This window comes from Tinamus guttatus, unplaced genomic scaffold (genome assembly GCF_059628265.1).
Source record: "Tinamus guttatus ecotype Peru unplaced genomic scaffold, ASM5962826v1 Tinamus_guttatus_pri_ptg000291l, whole genome shotgun sequence".
NCBI lineage: Eukaryota > Metazoa > Chordata > Aves > Tinamiformes > Tinamidae > Tinamus > Tinamus guttatus.
The window spans coordinates 1750968-1767963 of NW_028288825.1; the positions used below are offsets into that span (position 1 = coordinate 1750968).

Genomic DNA, 16996 nt, shown 5'->3' on the forward strand with positions numbered 1-16996 from the left:
GCATCCATCACAGCCACAGGGCTGCAGAGGAGAGAACATCAGGGCCTTTTCAAAACGGAGGTGTTTGGCGGTGGTGACGGATGGATACCGCGTTCTTGTATCTATCCAAGGTGTCCCCTTGTTTTAGGCTCCTGCAGAGTGGCACTTGTCACGTCCTAGCTGGCCACAAGCGTTTGGGAGAGTGTTAAATATAAGTAATATTGATGGGGCTGGGAGAGGTGTTAGAAGATGCAATGGAGAGATGGAAGAGCTTGTCCAGAAAGGCCGTGGAGTCTCCATCCTTGGAGATATTCCACAACCACCTGGACAGGGTGCTCCACCAGAGCAGGGCTTGGACCAGAGGTTCCGAGGTCTCCCGAGGTCCCTGTCAAGCCCAGCCCGGAACAGCTATGGGGAGAGCAGGGCCAAGGGAGACCGGGATAGGGTGGGATGAGACCAAACAGTCCTGAGGGGACTCCAAAACCTGCCGCCCCGCAGCGTTACGGAGGTGAACAGCTCGACTCCGTGAAAGAATCACAGAAACGGGAATGGTGCGCGGAGGGATGCTCCGGATCGCATCCCGCGGGAGGAACGCAGCGGGTATCCGTCCTGGCCGGGGAAGCCGGGTGCTGGCAGAGCCTGGGGGTCTCCGTCCTGTTCCCTGTGCACGCAACACCGGATTTTCCCTGTGGGAAGCAATGCCGGGGGTGGGAGGATGCTATGGGCTCCCTGCTCCTGCTCAAACCACCCCCGTGCCGGGGCTGCCCGCGCGCTGCAGGTGCCGGTTGTGCCGGGACTCCGGGGTCGGCTCCGAGGGCTTGGGCAGCCCAAGGTGCTGCGGGTGCCAGGGGGGTGCTTAATCTGGAGGCATGAGGCTAGAGAGGGAGGAAATCAAAATAAAAGAATAAAAAAATCCCAACTCTAAGGAAGAAGCCAGCAGCTGCCTCCTTCTCCTGCTCCCCTGCTCCAGAGGATTAAGCTTCCCCCAAAGAAAAAAAAAAAGAGGAAAAAAAATGTCTGCAGCTTTCTGTTGACCCTGCATGATGGCATTTTTGCGCTCTGTGTGCTGCCGCTGCTGATTGCTATTCCTGGCACAAACACACGCGCACGCACACACACACACACACACACCCCCAGCAGAGAGCACACGGGCACGGCAAGCCCGCGCCGGGGGAAAAAAACAACCAAAAAAGGAAAATAATAATAAAAATATTTTAAAAAAATCGAAAAAGACCAAGACGCCAGCAAACGGCGCGGCGGCACCGCTGCCCCGGGGCGTCCCCGGCCACCCAGCCCGTCACCCCGGCGTCTGGGCTGGCGGCGGCCGCTCGCCCTCGCCTCCGCCCCGGCGCTCACCTCGTCCCCAGCCCCGCGAGCGCTCGGGGCCGGCTGCGGCGGCAGCCTGAGCCCTCCACCACTCCTACCGCGGGCAGCGCGTTCGCAGGCTGGATGCTATAGGGCCGTTTCTAATTACCTTATATCCCCTAGTGGTCTATGAATAATGGTTAGTGAAGGAGCTCGGAAGGGCTGCTGAGAAAGGGAAGCGAAAAAGAATAAAAAAAAAGGGGGAAAAAAAAAAAGAATTGTGCTATTTCTCACATTTTTTTTTCTAAGGATCTAATCTGGCTACTGCGTTTGGGAAGAGGAGGAGAGCGAGGCAGCAGGAGCGGGAGTGAGAGGCGAGCAGGAGACGTCGCAGGTATTGTTGCGAGCGCTATCTTTGTGCTTTTTGCCTTTTCCTTCTCTCTTTTTTTTTTTTATTTACAGTGCTGCAGCATTCGGAGGTGGCGGGGGGGATGCGCGGCGCTTTTCCCGGATTTATTTTTCCCCTGTGCAACTCGTGTGCCGCCGCATCGGACGTGGTGCACGGCGCGGGGGGGTGCGCGCGGGTCCTGTTTGCAGCCGCTGCAGAGCAGGGGGTTGCTTTGCCTTTCTGGAAGCAATAAATTTGCAGCCGGTCCAAAATTCCCTCCTGACTCGCTGGTGGATGTGTGTCTGAACAAAGATGCAGCCCAGACTTGGGATATTTATATATTTGGGTGCAGGAGGGATTGATTCGGGTTGCTCATCCTGCCTTCTACTTTTCTGGAGTTAAAATATTGTGAGCATGGGCTGGCGGGAAGCTCCGCGTCCCACGGAGGGCGGATTTTAAGCCGGGCGGCATCGGGGTGCATGGGTTTCTACTTGGAAAAGTTGCGGTGATCCGGGAGCTCGCCGTGCTCGCGGCCGGCGGCACGTGAGAGCCCGCCGCGCTCTGGTTTCTTTCTTCCATTTGGTGGGTCGTGGGCCCAGGGGGCAGGAAAAAAATCCAGCAAAAGGGTCTAGCCGAGACGCGAGGACTCGTGGGGTGGCACATCTGGCCATCAATAAACAAATAAACCTGGCAGCGACCCGCAAATCCAGAGAGAGGGACGGTGGCTCCCAAGCGGAGCGCGTGTACGGATGGGGATGGGGACCGGGGGGGGAGATCTGCGCACTTTTGTTTTCAATCAGGAGACGGCGGTGATTGAAAACACATGTGGAGGATGCAGTGCAGCGTGTGGCGGGGGGGCTGGAAAACCGCACATGGAAGTGGAAGGATCCCGGCTCTGGGCCCTTTGCTTTGCGGAGGCGAAGGCGGCTCCGAGCGCGCGGCTCCGAGCGAACAAACTTTGTTGGCCAGGGCTTTAGCGGAGCCGCCTCGTTGCGCAGGGGAAGAGGGGACCCAAAGGGACATGCGCAGGGCGGGTGCCAATCCCGAGGGAGAGCCGGAGCAGGTCCTGGATCCGTATGGGCAGCCGGGAAGCGCCAGTGGCGGCACGGAGGCGTTATCCGCGCGCGGCCGGGGCGGCTCTGCCGTTATCCGCGCGGAAAGCAGGATGCAGCAGCCGCTCCGCAGGGAGGGAAGGGGCCGGGGGGGGCGATGCCTGTGGAAGGGCTCTGCGGATGGGAGCCGGAGCTGCGTGCCCGTCACCTCGCCTCCCGCCTGGCCTCGCTTTTGTGTGCGCCGGCTCCGGAGGGGAGCGGGAGCCGGGCCTGGGGGGGGGCCAGGGAGGCGGGCAGGAGCCGCGAGGGCGGAGAGCCCATTTAAATTGGACTTAATGGATTCCCAGGGCAGCTCTTTTAGATGAAAGTCAAAATAAGAGCCCGAGCGAATCTCAGCAGACCTGTCTGCTGCATTAGAGATGCAGCCTTCCTCGCCCGCCCGCCCTCCCTTTTTTTCTTTAAAGGAGAGGGGGAAAAAAAAAAAAAGAAAAAAGTGTTATCGGTGCAGAAGACAGAGCGGAGTTTCTCGTTGCTATAATGAGAGGCTCTAATTGAAGAACTTAGGGCCTCTTGGGAGCGTCTTTACTGATCGCTGCTTTTGTTATTCACGCCGCGCTCTGGTTGCGTGTTTGGGGGGCAGACCCGTGTCTGGCTGCGCCACGGCCAGGCCGGGAGGGAATCCCACCCGGAGCGGCCTCGGTGGCGCTGGCACATGTGGGTCCCCCCCTATCCTGCTCCGCTGCATCCGGGGAAGGGACGTAGAGACGTGACCCCCTTGGTCGGCTGCAAAGCCGCAGTCTGGATTCATGTGTGTGGTTGGAGCGGGTGCTGGCAGGATGGATCCTGCTTGGGGATCCCGACCTGGGATCCGTGCTGGCCTCTGGGCTCACGTCCCATATTTGCAGCACGGCGGCTGCATTTGGAGGTGGTCGGGATGTTGCGACAGCTCCGGACACAGCAGGAGGTTTCACACGGCCAAGCTGCCAGCGCCGGCTCCCTATTCCCACCCTGTCCCAGGCCTCGCTCCCCGCATCCCGGCATCCCTCACATCCCGGAGTCCTGCCCCGGGGCTCCCTGCCTAGCTGGGAATGTCGCCTCCCGTGCGGATCCCGAGCTCAGGACCCAGCCGCTCCCATTTGGCCCATCCTGGCTGGGAAAACCCCCTGTCCACTCCACCGGTGCCGGCAGCACGGAACAGGGAAGGGAGGCAAGACGTGGGTGCTCCAGAGCCGCTATCGCTTGGGGCGGCTCCGGAGGCTGGGAAAACTGCTGGGGCTTCAGCATCCGCTCTTGCTCAGCGCCAGGAGGAGGGGTTTCCAGCTCCGCTCTCATTCACTTATTTATTTATTTTCGGCGCTCGCTGGGCTGCTGTCATTGGAGCAGGATACTCCCCCCTCTTTTTTTTTCTTTCCTTTTTTTTTTTTTTTGCCAGGGATCATTAAAAGCCGCGGGCAGCGGGTATCTCGACGCCCTGTCAATCTCCGCCTTTTACAGCAGCCGTCTCCGCAGGCTGGCGCTGGGAAAACAAGCGCGGAGCCGGGGGGCGGCGCGAGCGGGGCCCTGCGGTCGATAACCGCCGTGTCGGTCACCGCCGGGGACCGTCCTGCTCCGCGCCGGAGCTCGGCGCAAGGGTCGAGGGCCTCGATGCAGCCCCAGCCCTTGGGGACGTGGCGGGTTGCGAGAAGATGGAAGAAAAAAAACGGGAGAGGAGGGAAAATCCCTCTGCACACTCAGCTTTGCAGGGGTTATTTCCCCTTTCCATTCTTTTTTTTTCCCCCCCGTTTTTCTTCCCCACTTTGTGCATCTTGGAGGGGGGTCCCTGGTGCTTTCAACCCGCCCCCGGCTCTCCCTCTGTCTTAGCAAAAGCCGAGGCGACAGATCCAGGAATTCTTCCTTTTGTGCGGCTTTGGAGCCCAAAGATGCGCTGCTGAAAAGGGGAGGCTCCGCGGACCGGGCGCGCGCGGCTCTGCAAGGAGAGACGTCCCTTTTGTCTCCGAGGCGATGAGCCGGCGACGGGACCCACAAATTAATTAAAAATCGCTACATCTTGATTGAGTTATTCCTGCTCGCATCCCACTTGCCTATCAAAAGGGCTGGGAATGGCGGAAGAAAATTCCTGCGCCTTTCCTGAGCAGAGCAGGCACGTAAAGACAGACACCTCGCTCTGCTTTTATCCCAGGCAGCGGCGGAAATGAAAAGGGAAAGGCTGGGGCTGCATCTGGAGAGGTTTCCCCTCAGGATGTGGCCCTCTCCTGTGTTGACACCTCCTCCCATGTTATTTGTATGATGCGGACGGGGAATTAACAGATTTGCATGCCCAGAACTGCCCAAATTGAGGTCGCAATGCCCTGCCGTTGCTGGAGATCCATCAGAGATCCCTTTGGCTCAAGGTGTGGGGTTTGTTCCATAGAGAACATGCTGGATTCCTTGCAACAAGGGTTATCCTCATGGCTTTGCAGCAGCACGGAGCAAAAATCCCATCTGGTTGTGTCCCGGTGCTGCAAACGCGCAGGGAGCGGCCGAGTCGCCGGGTGTTTCTTCCCACCTTCCCACTGTGGATGTTGCAGCCGGGATCCGGCATCTCCATGTGCCGTTGGCTCCCGCGCTCGGTGCCGGAGCCCTGCATTGGCAAACCCTCCTCCAAAGGGTCTCTGCGGCACAGGGGCAGGACACTGGCCAGGGGTTGGTGACAACAAGACGCCACGTAAAGGAGTAAAGAGTCTCGGAAAGGGTTGCGGATGGACGGAGATGGAGCACCCGGCTCGCGGCGGTGACAGCCGCGGTGGCTCCGGCGCAGCCGCGTCCTTCACTGTGGCTGTCGCTGCCGTGTCCTTCGCCGTGACTGTCGCGTGTGATCTATGGAGCCGCGTGGGGCTGTTCACACCGCGGCCGTTCCCCGGCCGGTGACTGTGTCCTCCGATGGAGAGTGTCCTCCTGTTGTGGCGTGTCCTTCGCCGTCACCGCTGGGGTCTGAAACCTTGTGATTCACCGCGACGGCGGGGATGTGAGTGTCGGGATGGGATGGGATGGGATAGGATGGGATGGGATGGGACACAGCCGTGCTGGAGCGGACGTGGCAAGGTGCAGCCTGCCGTGTACAAACCGCTCTCCATGGCCGACCCGCTGCCAAGGGAGCAAAGCTGCAAGGGCTGCTGAGCCTTCGCTCCGGGAATGGATTTCCCTGGAGGAATTAAGGGTTCGGCGACGCCTCCCTCGCTGCTGGTTAGCTGGAAATGTGGCCAGCAGCCAGAAAGCCCCAGTGGAGGCTCCGCTGGGTGAATTCCCTGGGCTTTTTCCCCTCTCCAAGTGGAGCAGAGGGCATCACTCCTTGTCCAAAGGAGATGGGGTCGCTCCTCCGCTGGGAGCCCAATTTGGGGCTCTGCAGGGTGCAGGAAAACCCGAGGCCACGGCTAGAGCTGTGTCCTCCACGAGGTCGTCCGTCCTGCACCGTGCAGGAGTGGCATCCCTGGTGCCCCGCCAGCATCCGGCATCGGGAAGGTCCCGGGAATGCTGGCGCCTGTGGGATTTGTAGCATCTGCCATTGGGAAGGTCCCGGGAATGCCTGCATCCGTGCGGTTCGTAGCATCCGGCATCGGGAAGCTTCCAAGACGCTGGTACGTGCAGGGCTCGCAGCATCGCCGCTCTCTGCACGGAAACGAGCATCTCCTCTCCTTCCCAAGCCGGGATCACGCTTCCCGTGCTTCCCACCATGCTCGGTGCCGGCGAGCCGCTGCCGGGCCAGCATTATCCTGTAAATGTCACCGGCGTCGCAGGCCACCGGTGCACGCCGGGATGCGGCAGGAGACACCGTCTCGGCTCGCCAGCATTGGCTACCATTTTAGAGGAGCTGCCGAGCGGCGGGTAATTATTTCTCCTTCTTAATTGAAATTTCAGCCTCAGTGATCTGCGAGCGCGCGCGCGAGGAGGGAGCCGGGGAGCGTCGGGCTCCGCGCTGGGCTGGGGGGCACAGCCTCCCTTTGCATCCCATTCCCTATGCATCAATCCCAGCCCTGGGAAGCCGTTTCCATCCTCAGCACGATGCTCACGTGAGCAGGCAACTTGTTTTCCCCCAAACCCAGAGATTCAGGAGGTTGTTTTTTGGCAAGGAGGGAGGGGGGTTGTTTTCGGGTTTCCTCATGTGTTTTGCTTGGGATTGAGAGGGCCAATTAGTGGGAATTCCCCGTGGCACCCTGCACCGGCCAGAGCAATCAGGTGCTGCACATCAGGGCTGATGAGAGTCAAATCAAGATGGATAAATGAGGTGTTGACAGGACAGCAGCAGGGACTTGAGCTGGTTTTTGGTGGTTCTGTTGAGCCCATGTTGCTGGGATGTGCTGTGGACAGGATGGTCCCTGTGAGGCAGGGTCCATCCTGGTGTGACCCTTTGCAGTGATGTGGCAGCACCCGGGCTCTGCATCCCTGGGACAGGGTGAAGGGCCAAGTGCAGTGCTGTGATTTGGGGGAACACAGAGAAACTGAGGCAGGGGAAGGTCACTGCCTCATGTGCGGCCTGCTCGTCTCTGCTACCTTGTAATAGCCAGAGAGAGGGGAAAAGACATCCTGAGCAGTTCTGAATGTGGGTTTGGGGACAGAAAGAGCATTTCTAGGTCTCCCTATGGAGCAGAAATGCTGGGCGACATCCTGGGAGAGCAGAGCCGGCTGCTCCCACGTCCCCCATCTGGGAGCCCTTCCCTGTGACCAGCACCGGCAGCGCGGCGGTTGCAGGGCAAGAAAGCCAAGGGGAAGGAAAAGGTGTCCAGAGGGGAGGACGTGTCCCTGGGACCCCCCGCCCCGTCGCAACGGCCTCGCGGGGCAGGAAGGAGGCCGTGTCGCAAGGGCGCCCGGAGCGAAGCCGCGCGGAGGCCGCTCGGGGAGGAGAAAGCGGCTCCGCGGCGAGGAACCTCATCAGCATTTCCTGTCTCACGGCGGCGAAATCGCATGCGGCGAAAGGCTCTAAAAATAGGATCAACAGACTCGTAACCGCCCGCGCAGATGTGAAAGGTAACGGCGGAGCAGCCCCGCGAGGCGCCGGGCAGGAGCGAGCGGCTGCGGGGCCGCGCGGGCTCCCGCCGCCCCGGGTCGGAGCGGGAAGCGCGCCGGGAGCGCATTAGGATCGGCGGCACGTACGGCGCGGCTCTGTCGAACAGCGCTGCCGCCTGACCCTGATTTGTAGCAGGGCTCGGCGCGGAGCTCGCCGGCGCGCGCGGCTCTCCCCGCGGCGGCAGGAGGAGCCGGGCAGTGCCCCGGATAACACGGCATTCCGCGGGCATGGGAATCGCCTGGCCAGGATGGCTCCGGTAGTGCCCGTGTGCTGCTCGGCCCTTGCTTCCTTCGGGACCTTTTCCTCCTGCGTTTCCCTGTGCGCTCCGGGCACACGAGGGATGTGGCATCGGCACAGCACCAATGCGGGGAGCTGGGGGCCCCTGTGCTGTCTCCAGCAGCCGGGACGTGGGGACAAGTGGCGCGTCCCCATGCGTGCCGCTGTTTGGGATGTGCATCCGCCTGCTTCCTTCCCGCCGCCTCCAGCCTCCCGGCTTGGCAAGTCTCCTCGTGGCCATTGGAAAGACGAAAGAGCATCCAGGAGGGAAGCATGAAAGGGAAGGAAATGGGATTTCCCGGGTCACCTGAGGCACCCGGCTCCGCCGGGAGCGGATCAAGGCGTTCAGGGCCGCCGCGCGCTTCCCGGGAGGATTTTAATGGTCGCTGCTCGCGCGCTGACTTGGGGGTAATCGATATCCCTGCGTCCCTAATCGCCTCTCTACCTGTCCTCCTGCCTGTAATTGCTGCAGCAGCACTGTGTGGGTTGGGGAGGCTTGTTTGAAGAAGCCGGGTTTTTCTTTAGCTTTAAAATTAGGTAAAAAAAAAAGGGCTGTGCTCTAACGTCAGCACCCGGCTGCATCGCAGCAGGCAGATGGGTCCAGGGTGCTGGAGCATTGGGAACAGCCCCTGTGCCCCATGCTGCTCCTTCCCGCTCCAGGGCTGTTCCCAGCACCTTTCCCAGTGGCATTGAAGCAGGATCTGTGTTTTGGCCTCCCGTTGCTGCTGGGATAATTCCCGGCACGGGGTGGGGAGCAGGGCAGGCAGACGAGCAAATCCGTGTTATCAGATGCCGCATATTTTATGAAAGCGCATCTTGGCTCTTCAACCTCGGAAAGCTTTTCATACCCTTTAATTTTCTAATAAAAAGGAATTACGTTTGCTGAAAAGCCCGTAACAAGATTCACTGTCATTGTCTTTCGTAGTGCCTGCAATTCCCGGCTCGGGCGCCTGCCGGTGGCCCCGCGCTGTGGCCCGAGGTGGCACCGGCGCGGGTGGAGCGAGGGGGATGCTCCCCGCGGGCCTCGGAGCGATGCTCGGAGCAGTGGTTTGGAAAATGCCGAAGCACAAGGGGCGCCGCGAGGCGCCGAGCTCGCGAGAGCGCTCCGAAAGCGCTGCCAACGCGCGGGGACCCTGGTGTCATATAGGCTTGCTGGGCAGCAGGGTCCAGCCTTGGGCCCTTGGGTGGCTCGAAGGGTCCGTGGCTCTCGCCGCTGCATGGGCCAGTTGCAGTGGGGATGGACACTGAGTATGTGCTTGCTGTGGGGCGCTATAGCATGCGCCTGCGTGCAGCAGTGGCATTTGGGGTGCTTTGCCCAGCCCACGAGGCCGCCTTTCCCATGCTCTGCATCTCCGCTCGGATTTTGCAGCGCTCTTGCTCAGATTTTGCAGCGCTCTTGCTCGGGTTTTGCAGCTCTAGCTGTGTTGCTGCGGGTTGCATTGGCCGCAGGGTTCCTTATGGCGAGCGCAGGCTCGTGGGTGCCTCCTGTGCGCTCCCATCCCCGGGCAGCGCGCGCTGTGCCCGGCTTGCTTGCAAACTGGCGGCCTTGCAGCTGCAAGCGCAGCACTTGGGCTACCCAAGTGGCTCCTTTCCCGTGGCCCGATGCCACCCGGACACATCCACACTGCTCGCTTGCTCCCTGCTCTCTTCCCCGCGCTCCAAGCTCATCTCTTCCCCTGCCGCGCGTGGGATCCCTTCCCGCTGCCACGTGGCGCTGGAGCGGCGACGCCGCGGCCGCCGGCGCTCGCTTTCCGTCCGAGTTGCTCTTTTGAAGTTGGAGCTCGCGTCCTGTTTGCGCGCAGGGGGAGCGCGCAGGCTGCCCGCAAACCGCGCTCTCCTCTGCCTCCCCCCCTTCCTCTTCATCCCGACTTCCCAGATGGTTTCGCGGGGGTTCGGGGTTTCAAAGCTTTCCGCAAGCGTCGGTAACACACAATGGGAAGCGTTGCCTTTTAGCCTGCGGCCGGCACAGTTTTAAATGAGGTCCCAGGTAGTCATGGTTACCTCTCCTCTTCACTAAGAGATGACTTTTATTTCCTGCCTTTTGTATTTGCACATCGCACATATACATTCTCCCCCAGCGTAATTGGTATTCACGGAGACGCGGGATGCAGGAGGCGTCCGCCTGGAAAGGGGAAGAGCCAGATGGACACCGGGGGTGCCAAGGTCCCCGTGCCCCCAAACATCGGGAAAGCTCCTTAATTTCGGGTCTGCCTCTTTGGGAAAGAGGGAGCAGAACTGCCCCCCACTGCGCAAGGCTTGTCCTTGTCCCACCTCCCTCGTGTCCCCCGAGTTATCCCAGCCTGGAGCCTGAATCAGGACTTGCCCCCGTTGCCGCCTTTCTCGGTGCCCCGAGTGGCAGCAGCCTGGCACAGGGTCCTGCAGTGGGTCCTTGCAGGGAGGTGGTGGCCGTGTCCCCTTGGCCCCTGGTGTCCTTGGAGCAGGAGCAGAGCCGGGTGTGAGCAGCACTTGCCGCTGTGCCGTGGGATGCACAGATGGCCGTGGCACGGGGTACATGCTTCATCGTGCCACGGGATGCACGCTTGGCCGTGCCATGGGGCTCATGCTTCCCTGTGCCATGGGGCGCACGCTGATGGTCATGCCATGGGGTGCCATGGCATGCGCGCTTGGCCGTGTCGTGTGATGCATGCTCATGTACCATGGGGTGCACGCTGGGCAGTGCCACGGTGTGCGAGCTCAGAAGCATGGCCTGCATGCTCCCGCACGGCCTGCATGCTCCCATGCACCCTGCAGGATGCACGCTTCACTCTGCTGCAGGGTGCATGCTCCACCGTGCTGTGGGATGCATGCTCGGCCAGGCTGTGAAATGCAGGCTTGGCTGTGCCGTGGGCTGCACGCTCTGCTGTGCCGTGGGATGTGCGCTTCACCGTGCCACGGGCTGCACGCTCCACCGTGCTGTGGGATGCATGTTTCACCGTGCCGTGGGATGTGCGCTTCAGCGTGCCATGGGATACATGCTCCGCCGTGCCATGGGGTGTGCGCTCTGCCGTGCCATGGGATGCATGCCCCGCCGCGCATGGGATGCACGCTCCGCTGTGCCGTAGGGTGTGCGCTTCACCATGCCGCAGGCTGCATGCTCCGCCGTGCCGTGGGCTGCATGCTTCACGGTGCTGTGGGACTGCATGCTCCGCAGTGCCGTGGGCTGCGCGCTGCACCGTGCCGTGGGATGCGCGCTGCACCGTGCCGTGGGATGCGCGCTGCACCGTGCTACGGGCTGCGTGCTTCACCGTGCCGTGGGATCCGTGCTGCACCGTGCCGCGGGCTGCCCGCTCTGCCACGCAGCCAATCCCCAGGCCTGGGCACCCATCTCGCTGCCAGGCACCCGTCCTCCTCCCTCCCCGCCTCCCCTAGCATCATGGGTGGCGATTTCGGCTCGTGCCCTTTTCGTTTTGGACGAGAGGAGGCAAAGGCGAGCGGCGGACGCGCGTTCCCGCGGCGGGCACGGCCAGCGAGCGCCCGTGCGCGGGAGGGAGGCGCGCGCGGCGATGATTGATGAAAGATCATAGCCTCATTCCACAGGATCATTGCTCGGAGTGCAGGCAAAGCTGCCGTTCCCGGGGGAGCGGCGCAGGGAAGTGTGCGCGCTTGTGCTGCAGGGCAAAGGGGATGCAAAGCCACGTATTTTATGCATCCTTTCTTTTTTCCTCCTTCTCTAAAGCACCAGCAAAACAAAACCCCAAGCTGTCTAATCAGAGGCGAGCAGATTCCACCCACTTCCTTGGAAAATTGCGTTTGCTGGGAAATCAGCTGCAAGCCGAGGGCCCCAGCGGTCGCGGTGCCTCCGCAGCCGGCTGATAACCGGTGCCGGCGGCCGTGGCGCGGCGCGCTCGGCAGCAGCAGGGACGGTGCAGGAGGATGCGCGCTCCTGCGCTCTTCGTGCCGTGTTTTGCAAGGGCAGGGCCCAGCTCTGCACCCGGGAAATGCCGCTGCTTGGCAGCTCTTTCCCTGGCGCGAGCTCCGACGCTCCAGGTGCGCCAGGGCCCGTGGGGGAAATGGCGAAAAGTTGTTTGCTGCTTTTTTTTTTTTTTTTGCTTCTTAATGAGAAAAATGTGTTCTCGTTGCCGAAGCTGGCCTGGAGAAAACCCAGCACGGGGAGGCAGGCGGGCACGTGGTGGCGTTTGCTTCTGTGCAACCGTGTTTGTTGCATGGTGCTTGAGCCGGCCCCACTCCGCTTGGCCCTTCCGGAACATCCTGGGATGAAGCCGGCTCGGTACCAGCATCCCAGGTGGAGAAACAGCTGGTTCTTACTCAGGGCTGCGCTCGTTCGCTTCCCTTTGCACCCTCTGCTGTGCCACGGGATGTGCGCTTGGACGTGCCGTGGGATGCTGCTTGGAGGTGCTGCAGGATACGCACTTGGATGTGCCTTGGGATGTGTGCTCAGCCGTGCCGCGGGATGTGCTGCAGGATGCGCGCTTGGACATGCCTTGGGATGCGTGCTCGGCTGTGCTGCGGGATGTGCACTTGGACGTGCCATGGGATGCACGCTTGGATGTGCCGTGGGATGTGTGCTCGGCTATGCCATGGGATGTGTGCTTGGCCGTGCCATGGGATGCACGCTTGGCCATGCTGTGGGATGCACACACGGATGTGCCATGGGATGTGTGCTTGGCCATGCTGTGGGATGCACACAGGGATGTGCCATGGGATGTGCACTTGGCCGTGCTAGGGGCAAATGCTCAGCAATGCTGTGAGCTTTGGGTGAGACGCTGTCCCCACTGCCATTCCTGCTGCCATCCCACTTCCCACCTGGAACATTTTTGCATCCAACACTCCCGATGGGAAATGGGAGTTTTGGGGCCGGATTTGCACCCTGCCTGCACCACAGGGCTCTGCCGGCCGTTTGGCACTTGATTGCAATCGGGGGCAACGGGAGCAGACCAAGAAGTGCGTGGGCAGCGGGAGCTCATCCAGCTCCTTCGCCCGCAGCTCTTGGAGCCGGGACCAGGCGGGTTTGGGCTCATGCTCCGGCCCAGCTCTGTGCACGGCCCCTACAGCGGTTGCAACAGCAGCTGATGGCGATTCCAGTATATTAGCAGCATTAATTAAGTTACAAAAATTATGCATGTTATCAGTTATGAGACGACCTTTCATAAACTCAGTTATTAAAGCAATAAAGCATGACCCGCTGCTCCTAACCAGTTTAATGGCTGGCTAAGAGTGCGGTTTTGCACATAATACTTTTAGCAGGTCATTAGCCCAGCAATAAGATAACGCGGAGAGGCGAAGCGATGCGCTGGCATTGGCACCGGGGACGGAGGTGCCGCTCGTCCCCCCGCGAGGCTCAGTGACACCGGGGGAGGTTGAAGTTCCCGGGAGTTGCATTGAGTCCCTGAGGGGTTCGGGGATGCTCCGGTCTCGCTCCGGGCTGGAGGTGCTTCCCGGTGCTCCCGGTCTAGCTTGCCCCGAGGTCGCTTCCGTCGGCACGTGAGGCACATCCTGCTGCTGGAGCCGTGTCCCTAACATCCCAGCACTCCCCCAAAAGCCTTTTTTTCCCATCCCGGCAGGCACTGCAAGCGCTGACCCTCTCCATAAACAAAGGAGAGGCAGCGGGAGGGTGGCTGGCATGTTAATACGCTCTCCCCCCCTCTTTTCCTCCCTTCATCCCTCTGGGAAAGGCCTTTGCAGATATAAGCAAACCTTGATTAAAAGCTGCCTGACAGGCAACGGCAGCAGCAAGCAGCAGGCAAGGAAGCGCTCCAAGTCCAAAGGGAGCCGCCGCCGCCGCCTCCATGCTCAGATGTCCCCCATCCTTTAATCAATCAGAGCCGCGGAAGGAGCGAGCAGGCGCGGAGCCGGAGGTATGTGTGTGCATCCGGCGGATCACAGCCACGGAATGGGGGTCCTGCATGCACGGAGGCCGCGGCCTCTGAAAGAGGCCGCGGCCTCCGTGCATGCAGGACCCCCCCCAGGAGGTGCAACGGGGACATTCCCACCCTGGCACCCGGTGCAAAAGGTGCAAGCGGAGTCGCTGCGGGTCTCCGGGCTGCGCTGGTGATTCCCCCGTGGTTTGTTTTTGCCGTTGCCGCCTCCTAATGCGCAGTGACAGCGCCCCGGGACACGCCGCGCGTCCCCGCGCGCCCGCCAAGGTGGCCGGGGCAGAGCCGCTCGCTCGCTGCCGCATCTCAGCCCGTTGCTGGTGTCGGGGCCGCTAACGAGGGCCTTGCGCTAACGGGGGTGCCAGGAGGGCGGCGGGGGAGCGCCCTGGTGCCCCACTGCTGCACTGAGTTTGTCAGGGCTCGGCTTGCAGCCGGGAAGGGTTTAGAGCCCCCAAAGCTGAGTGGGGAGCGCCAGGTTGGGTGGGATGTCAGCCTTGGTGGGGTGAGTGAGGCCATGGGTTGAAGCGGCTCTGGATGAGGATCCTGGCAGGATGCAGGTACCGTTAGGGAGCGGGCTGCAAAACTCATCCCCCGAGTCCGTGAGCTTTCAATTGGAGCCCTTGCAAGGATGCCGGGAGGGCCGGACAGACGGACATGGACATGGGCTGTCCTGTGCCCACTCACGGGCTCCTTGTGCTCCTGGTGCTGCCGAGACCACGGGAATGCCGTGGCCACCTCGCTCCGTGCCAGCTCTCCGGCTTTGGCGGGAGGAGAGGGCGCGTGGCTCCTTCGTCGAGGCTTGGCCACAGCCTCGAGGATGAGCTCCCTGCCTTGCACAGGGATTTGCAGCCGCCCATTGGGATGCACCAGGATTTATGGCTCCCAGCGAGCGGGAAGCCGGAGCTTTGGACAGCAGCGTGCCACCACGGTGCTGGGTGAGAAGCCGGACTCGTCTGGGGCTCCCGTGTGCCGTGCCGGGAAGGGAAGCTCAAGCCCAGCGCTGCCATCCCCATGAGGAGTTTCCAAGCCTTGAGCAGCTCAGTCCTCATAGTCCAAGCAAGAGGGGAAGGAGATGAGCAGGGCTTGGCCAGCAGCTCTGCACGGCCCAGGGGGGATCCCGGTGCTTCCCGCGATGCCGCCGCGCTTGGAGCGGCCACCTCGATGCAGCAGCACCTTCGATGTAGCAGCAACCCCGACAGCAGCATCCTGGCTGCAGCAGCCTCCTCCTCAGTGCAGCATCCTCCTCGACACAGCAACATCCTCGATGCAGCTGCATCCTCGACACAGCAGCATCCTGGGTACAGTGGCATCCTCCTCGATGTCGCATCCTCCTCGACACAACAACATCCTCGGTGCAGCTGCAGCCTCGGTGCAGCAGCAGCCTCGACACAGTGGCATCCTCGCTGCAGCAACTTCCTCGCCAGCGCTGCGCCCCAGGTCCATCCCAGTCCCCCTGCACCAGGACCCCTTTGCACAACGCTCCGGAGGGCAGCCAGAGCCTCACTTCTTGTTTCCCTCTTGGGCGTTTTTCCCTCCCGCGCGCGCCCGCTTGCTGCTATTTCAGGATCCTACTTGAAGCACACCTGTGAGAGACGAACTCGGCACGCCGGCCGCCCTCTGGAATAACCCCTGCGGGGAAGCGCTGCACAAGCAGGGAGGATGCAACTCTTTACAAAGCAAAAAGCACCCTGGGAGGTTTGTCACTGCCAGGAGTGATTTGGGCATCAGCCCCCTTTTGCACAGGAATGCAGCCTCGTCTCCTACCAGGATTTGCGTGTATCCCGCGGAGCAGCGCGGAGCTGGGCTGCTTTGTCACGGCGCACTTAGCGCGCGCTGCAGCACAGCCCCTGCCTTCCTTTCCTCCCTCTCTCCTCCTTTCTTGAAACATTGTAAATCAAACGGCTTAAAATGTAAAGCATCAGAAATTCTAAAACCTTCATCTATTATTAACTGTGACAGTAAATTCTCCCTCCGAATGTTTTACATAGCAACTGTTACCAGGACTCCCCGCATCCGGAGCTGATGCTCCGGCAACTTTAAATCACCGCAGCGGATTCCAGCAGCGAGGGGCGAGGACAAGACAGGCCCTGCCAGTTCTGGAGCAGCCTCCCGCAATCGGAAAACGATCGGAGAAGCTGGTTGCGCGCCGAGCAAGTGCAGGGCGGATTTATCCCCCTGGCTGGCTGCGTGGCTGCAGATTTTGGGCCTCCCCAAAATTCCTGCTGGAGCAGTGGAGGAGCCACGATGGATGCAAGCAGCTCCGAGCACCTATTGCGTCTCGGGGAGCTGGATGTTGTGCAGGGAGCACCACGGATCCCAGAGCATTTTGGAGCTCCCGCTCCAGCATCGTGCACAGTGTGGTGCCATCACTCCCCCAGCCCCATCACGACATCCTAAGTAACGAAAACTAGACCGGAGTAGTTAAAATACGTGGCGAAGTTGACAGAAAATGGTTTGTTTCTTATTGCAGACTTTGTCCTGCTGTGGGTTTTGCACTTGCTGCTCCCGTGCGGCGGCAGGCGCCCGGCTCCTGCAGCGCATGGGTGACGGGGACGGCGGCCGCGCGCTCCCTCCTGCGCCGGGACGCGCTCGTCACGTCGCCTTGGGCGAGTTTGGGCTCCTCGGCCCGTGCAGCAGAAGCGGGGACGGCTGCAGGCTGGGAAGCAGCCCCGCTCGGCGTGCGCGGATCCCGGCGGCCGCGCTCCTGTCCGGGCGCACACCGGGATGCTGCCGGGCTCGCCGCGCGCCTCCGCGCACTGCCGGCGGCACCGGGGCCCCTTTGCGGGAGGAAGGGCCCCCCACGAGCTGTGCCCTCTCCCCAAAACAACCCGCCCGCTCTCCGTGCGGGGTCCACAGAGGCTGCCCCCCTCCCTCCATCCCTGGGGGCACGCAGCAATTTTCCTTCTCCAAAGACGCCGGCGGAGGCTTGAGTGAATCTAGGAAGCAAATCTAATTGGCAGCCTCGTAATTCCTCGGGGGGACGTGTACTTTGGTCCTATCTAAGCACATTCCAGCCAGTGTTTAAGACACGCCGAATCCCAACTTGGACAGTGAAATACCGGCAGCTCTAAGCTCCTTATCTATTTCAGGCAGATTAACTCCTTAATCATCCCTTTTGGAA

At 61.3% G+C, this 16996-nt stretch overlaps 1 protein-coding gene across 1 annotated transcript in view; it reads left to right on the plus strand.

The window, feature by feature from the left end:
• Positions 1-884: 884 nt before the first annotated feature.
• Positions 885-16996, plus strand: part of RAI1 (retinoic acid induced 1) — a 28735-nt gene continuing 12623 nt past the window's right edge. The window contains exon 1 of the mRNA XM_088527775.1: positions 885-1678. The gene's annotated coding sequence lies outside the window, so the exon portion shown is untranslated. The remainder of the gene's footprint in view (positions 1679-16996) is intronic.